The sequence below is a fragment of the Amphiprion ocellaris genome, chromosome 12, assembly GCF_022539595.1.
Source record: "Amphiprion ocellaris isolate individual 3 ecotype Okinawa chromosome 12, ASM2253959v1, whole genome shotgun sequence".
Lineage (NCBI taxonomy): Eukaryota > Metazoa > Chordata > Actinopteri > Pomacentridae > Amphiprion > Amphiprion ocellaris.
The window spans coordinates 23,797,698-23,811,213 of NC_072777.1; the positions used below are offsets into that span (position 1 = coordinate 23,797,698).

Here is a 13,516-nt window from a genome sequence, read left to right on the forward strand (position 1 = left end):
GCCCTTCACGTGAACCAATTAACCTAAAGTAAAGTGCATTCGTGACCACATACATTTCTCTAGAAAGAGCTACCATTTCCTTTTGCAAAATAAATGAAATAAAATACTTTCAACCATTTTAAACATTCTTATGAACTTTTATACACACAGTTTTAACAAACCAAAAATATGTATCTAATCACTTTTTAATACACTTTTTTAACTCTATTTATTTATTTACCTATTTTGCATAAACAAATATTTATTAATATTTTTCACTGGGCTACAAATCTGCTACATAATTTGGTTAAATGCAAATCTGCAAAAAAAAAAAAGTTGCACAACTTTAGAATAGAATAGCTCTTATTGTCATTGTGTAATGTTTGACCAAAAGTAGTTGCCTTGTCTTTTATCAGGAAATATCCTCTTCCCCAAAATCCTTGTGAGCATGAAACCAGGCCATCCGCCAGCTCGCACCACTACAACTCTTCTACACACAGTCCTCGTTAGTATAGTGGACAGTATCTCCGCCTGTCACGCGGAAGACCGGGGTTCGATTCCCCGACGGGGAGTGTCAACTTTTCTACGTGTTGCTGTACCTTTACCAGGAAATACAAATGGAAAACGTTTGTTACCTTTTTACACTTACAATTCGCTGATTGACTGTGTCAGAACTTTGACGTCCATATTTAACATTGATCCATTGTCTATATACCGCTTAATCCTCCTCAGCGGCAGCCTGCAGTCTATCCCAGCTGATTGAGGAAGAAGGAAGAAGACAGGCCACCAGTTTATCACATGGCCACAAAGAGAGACAAACAAGCACATTCACACCTACGGCCAATTTAGAGTCACCAATGTAGCTATAATTTCATAATCAGCATTGTAACGGACCAATAAGGATGTTTCCGCCCGGTGACCTTTCGCGTGTGAGGCGAACGTGATAACCACTACACTACGGAAACTACGCTGGCTGTTATCTGACCATTGATTTTCAAGGGGACACGTCATCGCACTCACAGTGATTTGGACGTGTCATCATGGGCCAACCAAATTGTCGAATGTTGCTGCTATTAACATAATAATGCTGAATATGGACATCAAGCTTTTGACTAAATCAATCAAGACATTGTAAGTGGAAACAGTTTAACATAAGACTGCATCAAACATTTTCCTTCCTCGGTAAACACACTTCGACTAGCAGAAAACCCAATGTAAATATGTATATAACAGATATATGCACACACATGCTCTTATGCATAAACATACAAACATGACTGCAACTCCTCCACAATGTACACATTATCTTTACTTTTCATTCTCTACCACCTTTTCTATTTTTAAGGAATATTTTTTATCATATCTTGTTGTTATTGCACAGTTTTGTGGAACATTCCCTTTGCATTTAACCGTCCATAATATATGAGCATGTAACAAATTTAACTCTACAATCTTGAATCTTGATCTTGCACCCTTGCATGTCATTTTCTCGCAGGTGTTGGCTTTCAGGATCACTGAGGCAGGACATGACTTTGTGTGTCAAAATTATTTTTTGTGCGCTGCTCTGAGGTGTGAGAAATAATCAGCAGATGTCGTCTTGCATCATGACTGAAACCCAGACGTTCAGGTCCTCGTGGGAGACTTGATCTCTTTCACCTCCTCGGAATATGAGGTGTGGAATCTCCTGGTGTGCAGTTCCAATATGAAGCTGTCTTCAACTGCAAGAAGTCAGTCACTAATTACAATGTAGCTTTGAAAATGTTTAAAAGCCACAAATGCAACACAGATCATTTGCCATCAACATTTCACTTGTATAATAATTCAGAAACTCACTGCATTGACATCGGATCTCTGTAGAACACTGCACTCCATGATTCCAGGAGGTGATCCTTGAAATAATGATGGACTCAGACAAGATCAGTAATGTCCAGTGGAACAAGTCCTTCACCTGAGTTGGAGCAGCTGCACATAAATCTGTATGAATTGCCGTGTAGGAGCAAATGTCAGTCTCACACTCCAGGATGTTCGCTCCGTTCTGCATTGGGTTGTAATACTAAAGTTGCAACACAAACTGCAGTGTAGGATCTAAAACAGTGGACAAACAAGATACTTTACCTCTTAAATGCACAAAAAATGTCAAATTGTTCCTTGCATCACAACAAATCTTGCATATGAGAGTAAACATAAAATGAAACTGTAAATTAGCAAGTGTGAATGGATTTTGTAGTACATTTTGTCAAATGGTGGATTGTTTGTTGAAAATCTGTGACAACACATGCTGGTCTAACTCAAATCTAAGAAAATAGTATAATATAGTATAATATTTACCTGCCCATCTAATAATCGAAAAATGTTTTGTTTTTCTCCTTCTGGAGAGCACATCTGTCAGTGAACATGTGTTTCCATACTTTTTGTTGAGGAAATGACAAATAATTTAAACTGGATGCAGCTGTGGAGTCTTTAAAGAACATAGAAATTGTTCATTCAGATCTGAAGCCTGACAGTAGCATCATGTTTGGCACCTAAAGTGAAAGTCAACACCCTTCAACCTCCCTGAGTTCACGGACGGATACAACTCTTCAGGCATGGTGATACAGGTAAGACAGTCAAGAGAGGATCTAATGTATCAGTCTTTAAAATCACAATGCTGGTAGCTTCAACAAGGCCATAGATGTTTGGTCTCTGTCCTGGAATTGCACAGTTGTGTTCCCTGGCAATGATTCATATGATATAGTTACTAATTTACTTTGCTTTTTCTTAGTAATGAAAATGTTTGGAAAGCACTCTTTTACTTTTTAAAAGATGATGAATTTTAAAATCATTTTATATTATTCACTGTGTAAAACATTAATTTTTAAAAGTAACTAGTGAATAAAACCACCAAATAAATGTAATGGTGTAGAAAGTACAATCTTCCCCTCTGAATAAAGAAATGGAAATACTCAAGAATAGTACAAATGCCTCAAATTGTTTCTTCACTACAGTGCTTAGTTATTTTCCACCTCTGTTAATCGGTAAATTTTGGATGAACCATCTGTTTTCACTGTTTCCATCCTTTTTTAAACTAATCGACTCCCGGCTGTAACTTCATAGTACAGACTGGATCAAAGATAGCTACTCGTCTTTTCCTTTAATTCCCTTCAAAAGATAAACCCATAATGTCAAACTACTGCATGAAGATTTAAGAGATCAGGCCAGACATGACTCCAACAAAGTCAAGGGAGGAGCGAATGTCTGGATGTATCACAAACAGACACTTTGCTGCTCCAGAGACAGAGGGATGATGCTGATCTGTGCATTACCTCAGATGGCAGCTCCCCAGAAAAAAGAAAATAAAAAAAAAAACTGATGGAAAGTGTAAACCTGGTTAAAAAACTGACAGACAAAAGGTAAACACACACACACCCACTGTGGATCAATCTGGCTTAAATCAGTTTGGGTCTTTCCTGTAAGGAAAAAGTGTCATGGGAATCTGTACTTGACCTATTCCTAGAAAATCTGACATCGGAGGTATTTCATAGGAATTTAGACAGGATTACTGAGCAGCACAGCTCAACCCAGGCCAAGGAGAGGAAGCTTTGAGGAGGCTTCAGGCTCAGACTGAGCCTCTCTGGACCAGAGAAGAGGAAGAGGAAGGCTAAACCTCCAAGACTGACACAGTCACTTAAAACAGTGCTGGTGCATCTTTTCAGTCAGACTGGTTGGTGGCAGAACTGAAGCGACCGAGCTGAAGGCTGAGGAGTCCCACATTCATCTTTCATCCATTTTCATCATTCCATGCTACTTTTTTGATCTACCAGTAAACACTTGTGCAGAAGTTCTTTCAAGTTTTTAGTCATTAGTGTGAAGGAAAAATGACTCTTTCCCCTTTCTAAGGAGAGAATCCTCACAACTGATGCTAGCACTGTTTTGCCTGTACCGCTGCTCTGTTGGTGTCACTTCTCCTGATATCAGTAAACCTTAGTCGCAATCTAAGTCATCTGGGTCTCCGGTGTGTCTCTCTGTGTCTGCCTCCTCATACTCTCTCAACATTGCTGAACTTCTGACAATTAGGGGCTCATTTTTCACTGCAATATAAAATCCTGCACCTGTATGGAAACAGCACAACCATGACGACAAAGAGAGTGAACTCAAAAATGTCTTTTCTCTAATATTAAAGAATAAATAATGACAGTTTAATTTCCATGACTATATTACAAAAATGTTTTAAAAAATAAATCAACATGTACAATATTTTTCCAAATGCTCACAGGTATTACCAGTAGTGAGGAAAAATGGTGACTCTACGTACTATAGATGTTCTAATGCTTTTTAGTAGACTGTCTGGTTCAGTTTATCTTGGTAACCCTCTAAACCCCAAAACATGTTGGGGTGTTCTCTTTTTTTAAATAAAAACACCACAATTACAGCATTAGTCAAAGCCACAAACTTTACAAACAGTCAAACAAAAACTGTCTGATTTTCAAGTTTTTGACAATCCATGAACTTATTATCTGTGGTTTGCTGCTCTGTGAAGAAAGTAAGCCAAATCTAAGCTCAAAATTAGGATATTTTATTATAATCCTTGTACTCTACATGTCTTGTTTAAAAATTCACTAAGATGATGACTTTGCTATGACTAGATTTAGTAAAAACAAATAAATCTACACTCCTTGGCACAACTGTGCTGAACTAGGCTGAACTGCAGGTTGTGGACACACAGAGCAGGTAGGAGACAAAGATGGAAACAAATCACAAATGTAAATAGAAAAATGTATAACAATATTTGTAGTATGTAGAGTCACAATGTCTTTCCAGTATTGTCAACACCTGTTGGCACTTGGAAAAATGTTTACCTGTTGATTTCAGGCCTTTTCAATTTTTGTAACTTAAATCTTCAAAGAAATGTAACTTTTTTTCTTGTTATGACTTATGATGGCATTCTAACTTTCTTATACTGCACTGAGGACACTGTTTGAGTACTTCTTGCTTCTAGCCATGATTGTGCTGTTTCCATAGAGGTGCGGGACTTTATAATGCAGTGAAAAATGAGCCCACAGCAAGCAAAAATGTGACACAAACAAGAAACAGTCAAAATCTGCTTGGGGCTCAGAGGGTTAACGATAGTCTTTTGTAAAAATCTTTTTTTTAAGCCTTTGAATTAAATTATTACTGAACCCTCCACTTCTCCAGACCTGAGAACACAGTTACATCACAGTCTTTGTCACCTTTGATCACACTGCCTGCTCTCCTTCATGCATCATTGTTTTAATTTGATTCCAGATGCTCAATTAGGATGAAACTAAAACAGCTCATTTGCCAGCCTGCTCTTTGATTCTGAGAACTAACACCACCAGACTTTGTCCTGCAGTCCTTGTTTTGCTATAACATAATGCAGATCATGCTTTAGCCAAACCTTCCCCCCTACAGAGTGGAGCTAATTAAATAAAAAGCCACTAATGTCAGGTTGGGGCCGCTTTAACTTTGCTAATGAAAAGACCGTGCTCCCTTTTCTACGATCATCCAACAGCAACCAGCATTTATCGCTGCTGCCAATCGATGCGTGATGAAGATGTGGCGGTCCGGGCCTGGACAGACGAGGCTCAGGACTCCAGGTAAGGGTCATTCATCTCTGAGAAGATGCTCCCATGCTGGCCCTCTCGCTGGGCCATTAGAGTTTGAGGGATCAATGTGAGCGGCCAGGAGGAGTCCATCCATCATGTCACCCACACAGCAGCAGGCTCCAACCCCAACGGAGCTGACTGCCTGGACCTCACCTAACCCCGCACCGCAAATGTAATTACACTCCATTTCAGCCTTCTTACGTTAAACTGACCCTAAGGACATCCTCATCTCGCAGCCAGCAGGGCTCCCAGTATGCACACAGGTTGTATTCACAAGGACACATGAAGGACAACTTGTAATGCTTTGCATGCGAGCGGCTGTTCACCTTCAGGAAATAAAAAAGCTTTTTTAGATGAGATTTTTTTTGTTTTTGTCTGAAGTAGCAACACAGACCTGTGAGGTGAACTAAAGTACCCCTGAATGAGTTCATTTGAACTTTTTTTTAAACTAATACACTATAAAAGTGGATATTATTTGAATATTTTTCTCACTAGTTGAATCTTTTCATTTAATTTCTGCTCTGTCAGCCATTTATCTAAAAAGGTTACTTTAAGCTTTCAGTATGAATAAATTGTTATTAATTTTTTGTCCCCCCCCTTTTTTTAGCAAGTTCTCTTATTTTCATCCATATATTTCCACATTTAATTAATACACTGAGCTGTCAATGAGTATTACTTTCAGCGATGTCGATCATGTATCCTCCACTTTTAGCAATCTGTATCACAACTATTTACTGTTAACTCCTCCAATTTTTTCAGCTGTCATCTAATCTTAATCTTTTTTTTTTTTTTTTTTTTTTTAACTTTTATAACCCTATTAATTAGTGGTGGGATGCGATTAAAAAAAACTAATTAATTCCAGGTTCATAATTAATTAATTGTGATTAATCGCATTTTTGTCAAATAGCAATATTTTGGTTGACAGTTGAATCAATGAATTGACATAAAGGTGTTTCTAATTTCAAATTATAAAATTGATACAATTTTAAAATGGGACATGTGCAAAACGTGATTTTGATGATTTAAAGCCTGGATTTAGTTAGATTTTTTCCACTGTATGGTATAAGTAGTTCAAGGCCCTTCAAAAAAGCTGAAAATCCTTAGATTCATTCTGTTTTCATCATTTCTGGGTCTGACAAATGATGTAATTTTGATGGCTCTTTTTTTTAGGAATATAAATTTTTATTTAGAAACAAAAACACTTTTTTCATAAACTAAAAGTTTGTAATTAAGTTATTAAAAGACAGGCATTTTTGTGGTTTAAGTTATTACTCTGCCAAGGAGGCGGAGCCTCATTTATATTTATCTGCATTTTTCATCTGTCTACTACATTCACAGATTACTGTAAACTCAAAGTGAAATTATAGGAATTATTTTCAGCATCTTAAGACTTTTTATAAACTTAAGCATTGTCTTGAAAAGTGGTCTATTATGGGATGGCTACACCATTTGCCGGTACCAGGACTGTCGTAGCTAACATTAGCTCTGGTGCTAACAGCAACATGTTTTGCATTGAGGTGATACTGTCAGTTTGAAGTGCTGCGGTGATCAAAAAATTCTTTGTTGCATAATTTACACACAGCCACACTTTTATCAAAGCTGCCATCGGGACAATTTTTAAAAGAAAACTTTCTGTCCAACATGCTCAATGCGGTCCCGTCTTCCTTCACAATTCACCAAACTTTCTTATGCGCTGAGGTGACATCACTCCTGTGCATCTTCACCGGCTGACAAACAAGACTTTAGGTTCACTACTGCCACCTACTGGGTTGAAGTGCATCAGTGTTACCAGTGTGCCAGAAATTAGGGAACTGAGAAAGGTGTGATTAAATGCATTTTTTTTTTTAACGCGTTTTTTTTCTGTAATTAATTAATCAGAATTAACGCGTTACAGCCCTACTATTGATATTTTTAGCTAACTGTTGACACGTTTCACTTAATTGCAACATTTAATGCAAATGCAAAAATGCATTTAAATTTTTGCATTATTAATATATTCTGCTTTTAAAGAGCTAGCAGTATTTTCTACATATATCAGAATCTGTGCAATATTATTTTTCTCTTTCTTTTAGCTACTTGCATCAATCATCATTTTTCTATCTATATCATGCTATGTCTCTCTATATAACTTTTAGCTTTTAAATAGTTTTAAAAAAGAATCATTTCCCCACACTTTTAGCGACTATATCAATTTATTAATTTGTCATTTATTTTTAGTTATCTATAGTAAATATTATTCATTACATTTAGTAACATATTTGTCCACTGTTCTTAATTTTTGTAATATTGTTCTTACGTCTGCTGCACCATTTTATGTATTATATCTGCTGTAGCTACTTACATCAGTCAGCTACGACATTATGACCACTGACAGGTGAAGGGAATAGCATTGATCATATTGGTACGATACGGTGTTCTGCTGAAAAACCTGTGATTTTGACATCCATGTTGATGAGACTTTGACACCCAAATAAACATTGTCCCAGAACAAGCATACTCCTTCATGCAAATGGCAATCCTAAATGTCACTGGCCTACCCCAAAGGAAAATACACCCCACCAGACTGCAAAAACACCAAACGAGGAACATCTTGAGGAAAATGACAATTGCTCAAGATGTTGATTTGACCCCCAAACTTCCAAGACCCCGTTATGATCAAGCATCAACAGGATGCAGTGGAGCAAGTTTGATTCCCAGAAGCCCCACTGCACAACCCAGAGCCCCCAAAAGGATCCACTGCCAACATCTTGCATCAGACCCCATAACACACCCTGAAAGGTCCTCTCGTTTATATCCAATGGTTCAGAACATTTTTGATGACATAAGGGGGACCGACACAATATTAGACAAGTGGTCATAATGTAATGCCTGACTGATGTATTTCAGCCATGTATCCTTTAGTTTTTTAGCTCTTCAGATGTCTCTGCTTGGCTGCTGACAAGTTGCACACTCAGCATATAATGGTCAGTTGTTCCAGCCCACTTAATGTGTGGCTTTATCTTTTAATCAGATTGTGGTTCCTATTTTTATTCATCATTATTTATCAAACTAGTTGTCTTTCAAAATAGTCCCTGCCGGCGACTGCTTTCAATCTTCAGATTGCTACAAACCGCAACAATTCTAATGCTCCATCAGCTTTGTCGTCTCTGATTGATTATTCCCAAGGCTGTTACGATGGAGTCGGCGTCAGGCTGTTCAGAACCATCTTCAACTCAATCAAATACTGGATGCAGAGCAGATTAGGTATTGACCTGTACATTTGTTGAGTACAGGATTCATTAAGCTTGATGCTGATGATGATGAAAGATTCATACTACTGTGTGTTAGCATCACTTGAGATTTCTACCAGAATATGAATGATACAAATACATACATACAGATGTCCATCCTGTCTGTACTCAGGCTGTCACATCACTCAAAGTGCATTAGCGTTATAGAGCACAGCTTCAGCGCAGGATTATTACATTATAAAACACTCAGCTGTTCCTTTAAAGATGCAACCCTTGCTTTCAAATGCACATCTTTGACATGGAGTATAAAGAAATATTCCATCTTTGCCTTTCTGCTCACTGATGTGCAAATGCCAGGATTTGATTTGTTTCTCAGTGACTTTAACCGTGATGTGATTGTTGGTGGCAGACAGACTGGTTTGAATATTTCTGAAACTGCTGATCTCCTGGATTTTCGCCACAACAGCCTCTAGAGTTTAGTGAAAATGCTGTAGGGGGAGAAAAAAGCATCTGGTGAGCATCACTTCATGTTGATGACAGAGGCCAGAGGAGAACGGCCAGACTACAGTTCTAAAATAACCAATATTTACAACTGTGTTGAGCAGATAAAGCATCTCTGACTGACAATGACATCTTGAGACCACATTAGATTCCACTCCTGTCAGCCTGGAACAGAAGGCTTCTGTGCAAACAAACTCACCAAAACTGGACAGCTGAAGATGGAAAAATGTCACCTGGTCTGATAACTCTTCAGTTCTGCTGAGGATGCACATGGTAAATTAGAATTTGGTTACAACAGCATGAATTTATGGACCCAACCTGCACTGTGTCAACATTTCAGGCTGCTGCTAGTGGTGTAATGGTGTAGGGGGTGTTTTCTTGCCTTAATACCAATCAGTCATGGTTTAAATGCCACGGCTTCTCTGAGCATTGTTAGGGCCAGTTCATTCATGACATAAATTTTGTCATCTGCTCAAGTTCGCAATGGTACCCTCTGCGAATCCCGCGATTGGCCTAAAATTTATGACCATACAAACCGTCCGCCCTGCAAGCACTTGTGACAGGAAGGGAAATGGCAGTCAAAGCAAATGCAAGTTTGGGATATTAACTGTTATCCACACGTTTGCAATTCATCTTTGCGACTATGGTAGTCAGTGCCTGACTTCAGAGGTGTACTTAGTTGTACATACTTTCTGTTCATGGTGCCCAAACAGAATGTGAAGTTCTTAAATCTCCAGAAATCCCGTGCTATGTCCATCCACCCCAGGAATATTCACGATGGCACAGTCCAATCTGTAGCCAGCTGCTATATTCTGTAAAAAGTGCAGTAGAACATCCACAGTAGCCTTGTGTGTTTTTTTGTGTCCAATAAGAGGGACATCATCTGCGTATTTGACAGATGCGTACCTATTGTAATATGAACACAGCTGCATGTGCATCAGCTTTCAAAGCCCACATTAGAATCACATCAGCATATGGGAAGAAGGAAATCAGCAATTGGCCTTTACTGACAATGCGTCACCCTTTCTGACCACTTTTGTTAACCATCTTCTAATGATTAAATCTAGTGTGATAATGCTTTGTATCTATAAGAAAAAGTTCTCTCAAACTGGTTTCATGAACATGATAATGACTTCAGATGACTTCACAGACCTCCCCAGTCACCAGTTCGGAATCCAGCAGAACACCTTTGGGATGTGGTAGAAGTGGAGATTGGCAGCATGAATGTGAAGCATGACAAATGCACAGCAGTGATGAGTTACAATCATGTCAACATGCAGCAGAATCTCATGGGAAGATTTCTGGTGGTATGAGGAATCCATGGCATCAGGAAGTGAGCAGTCTGAGAACAGCATCAATCAGTCGGTATATTTCCTTGTTTCTTCTATCTTCCTTGTGTTTTCGGTAACTCCCTTGTGCACAGGAACTCAGTTTTAGTCCTACAAGGGGATGACAAATGGTATTTTGTTTGCCATTTTACATTTTAGAATAACCAGAATCCTTCCAGACCATTAACCAGACTTCTTTTGTTGCCGAAACCAAACAATCCCCTTCCTGCAAATTTAATACATCATTAGTCCAAACCATACCTGGCAAAACAAATCAGTAGTCCATAAAAGCAACTTCTTGGCACAGATCTGCTGTGATTTTTAGGCCTGTGCAGAATGAAGTACTGGATATATGGTTCAAACTGAGGCAGCTGCTCTTTTCAAAATGAAAACAAAAAACAAGCAATTCGTCAAGTTGATAACCCCAAAACCGCATGTGGGACGATCTTAACTTCGTACAGTTTTATCGTGTCTCGCAGCTTTCGTGATATACAAGCATCATAACGCTGACGCACAACATGTAAATCACAGTTTGAATCAAATGGCGCTGCGAACTCGCTCTTCATTCTGCATATATACGCTGGGATTCAGTCACAGTCAATCATACGCCGATGCCTGCTGACATGAGGAAGAGCACATCCACAGTCTTGACATGTCTCTGTGAATAAGGGAATTAACTCTGTGCTCATAAATATGTTGGCTGCAAAAGGAATTACCCATTCCATTCTAGGCAACCCATCTTTTCAAAATCCCCTTTTCTCTATGCAAACAAGAGCAATTCATTTGAATAATTCTCACTAAACCTGTCTCATCCACTTGTTTTCCCTTTGAGAGGCAATCACCCGTTGTCTGCTTGTAATTTATGACCTGCTGTGGTTTTACAGGGATGCATTAGAAAACACTCTTCTTATTGTGGAGCATTATGGTAAATGGGGAAAAATACACTTTTTAATGGAAAAGGACAGGTGGATCTTCAGCCTTCTGTATTTCTGAGACTGTAAAAGGAAGATGGATTATTTTGCACTGCTACTTATTCATTATCCAAATTATGCAAATAGTTTATCACTGTGAAATGTTTTTAAAAAGCTTGCGAACATTCGGGCGTAGCTTCTCCGCCAAATGAAGATGCATCCGCTCATGTTTGTCTGAACAACTTGATTATGAAGGTAGTGAGCTGAAGAAGCTGCAAGTAGTTTGCCTTGTAGCCCCATATGGCCTACAGCAGCATTCTTTGGCACTAATGAGCATTACATTGCAAATCTCTGCAACTGATATCTAGAAAATAAGTCACTTCGGCTTTGCAGGAATATTTCGGCTTTGCATCTTTCAAAATATATAGATTTTTGACATATTTCTGCTGTGTACATAAATTTACCACTTATACAACCTGGTTGCAAGAATTCTGCTTGAAGAATTAACACCCTATTATCGTTAGTTTACCAGATAAGGCATCTAGTAAACGGCCTTGCATTTCCTCATACCACCTCGAAACTATGGGTGACAGGTGCTCCTGTGTATCACATTCTCTTGTAAATTCCTTGTGGAAAGAACTGCAAAACAAACTGAAATTGATGACACTCATTTTCTGGAGGACTTTAAACCTGTAAATACTGATATTTTCACTATTTTGTTATGATTTAATAAATCTTTTCCTGCTTTGTGTAGCCGATTTATCTTTCTGACTGCTTAATGTAGAATCAGGGATACTAATCCAAAACATTTTTTTGTCAAATTCAGTGAAAATCTTCTACAGTCTGCGACTTGTCTGTTCTGTATGGGAGTTTTAAACAAAAGTGATGTTAATACACAACCCAAGGTCTGCAAATAGGGAATGACGTTGCTCAGATTGATCAACACAACATGATTCCAACATGTCTTGTGCACGTTCATGATCATACACAAGGCTAGAGAAAAGGGAGGGGAAGTGAGGATGGTAGGAAAGAAGGCAGTGACGGAGAGGGACAGTAAATGTGGCTCATGCTAGCTATCTAAATATGTTAACTAGCTCAGCAGTGTTTCTCCAGAATCAAATGGGGATCAGATGTTGCGGATTCTTGTTTGATCAACTGAAACAACAAAAGTTATCAGTCTAGCTTCACTCTTTGATCCCATGACTAGACACTATTACTCATACACTACATATACTGACTCTGATCAAGAGTTATTCACAACCTGCATCACACACATCCTTTTTTCAGCAGAGTCTGGGGAAATTTTTTTCACTGTCAATGCAGTGTGACTGAACCATAAGCCCCGATGCCAAGTTTCAACATTTAAACAGTATTTACATCAACAACCAAGACATTATCTTGACATCTGGAACTGACTTTCCTAAAGGTTTCAATGTAATGAGAAGAAAGTGCCTGAAAACTAAGCAAATACTGACAAACTGCATGCCAACAGCAAAACACTATCATGTAATAAAGCTCAGATTTATTCAAGATGCTGTTATATTGTCAATGAACAGCATTTTAATCCTCCATTACAAGGATGTGATTAATGGGAATGTTTATCCGTCATCCATCCCATACGATGTGAACGCAGCATTAGTCCTGAACACTCAGAGACTTTGAACACCTCTCCATCCATCTGGTGCAGCAGTTTGTGAGCGCTTCAGAGTGAGACAGCATTTTATGCATTCATTGTACCTGAGCATATGGTATGTAAATCAGCACAGGGTGTCTGTTGTTCACAAATTAAAATAGTAAAGTTGAAGCAGATACTTAGTTGCCAGATTTATCGTAGCTCTAACTAAGGCAGTCTAATTGAACTGTCCTGCAAAGAATCCTCCCATCTAGAAGGTTGAGTTTTAATACTTGCTGTTGACTTATAGTGCATTATATGGACAAGTGTCGAATACATGCATATCAGACAA

At 38.5% G+C, this 13,516-nt stretch overlaps 1 non-coding gene across 1 annotated transcript; it reads left to right on the forward strand.

The window, feature by feature from the left end:
• Positions 1 to 479: 479 nt before the first annotated feature.
• trnad-guc (transfer RNA aspartic acid (anticodon GUC)) lies at positions 480 to 551 on the forward strand. Its single transcript has one exon. It is a non-coding gene; the product is annotated as a tRNA-Asp (tRNA).
• The last annotated feature ends 12,965 nt before the right edge of the window (positions 552 to 13,516 follow it).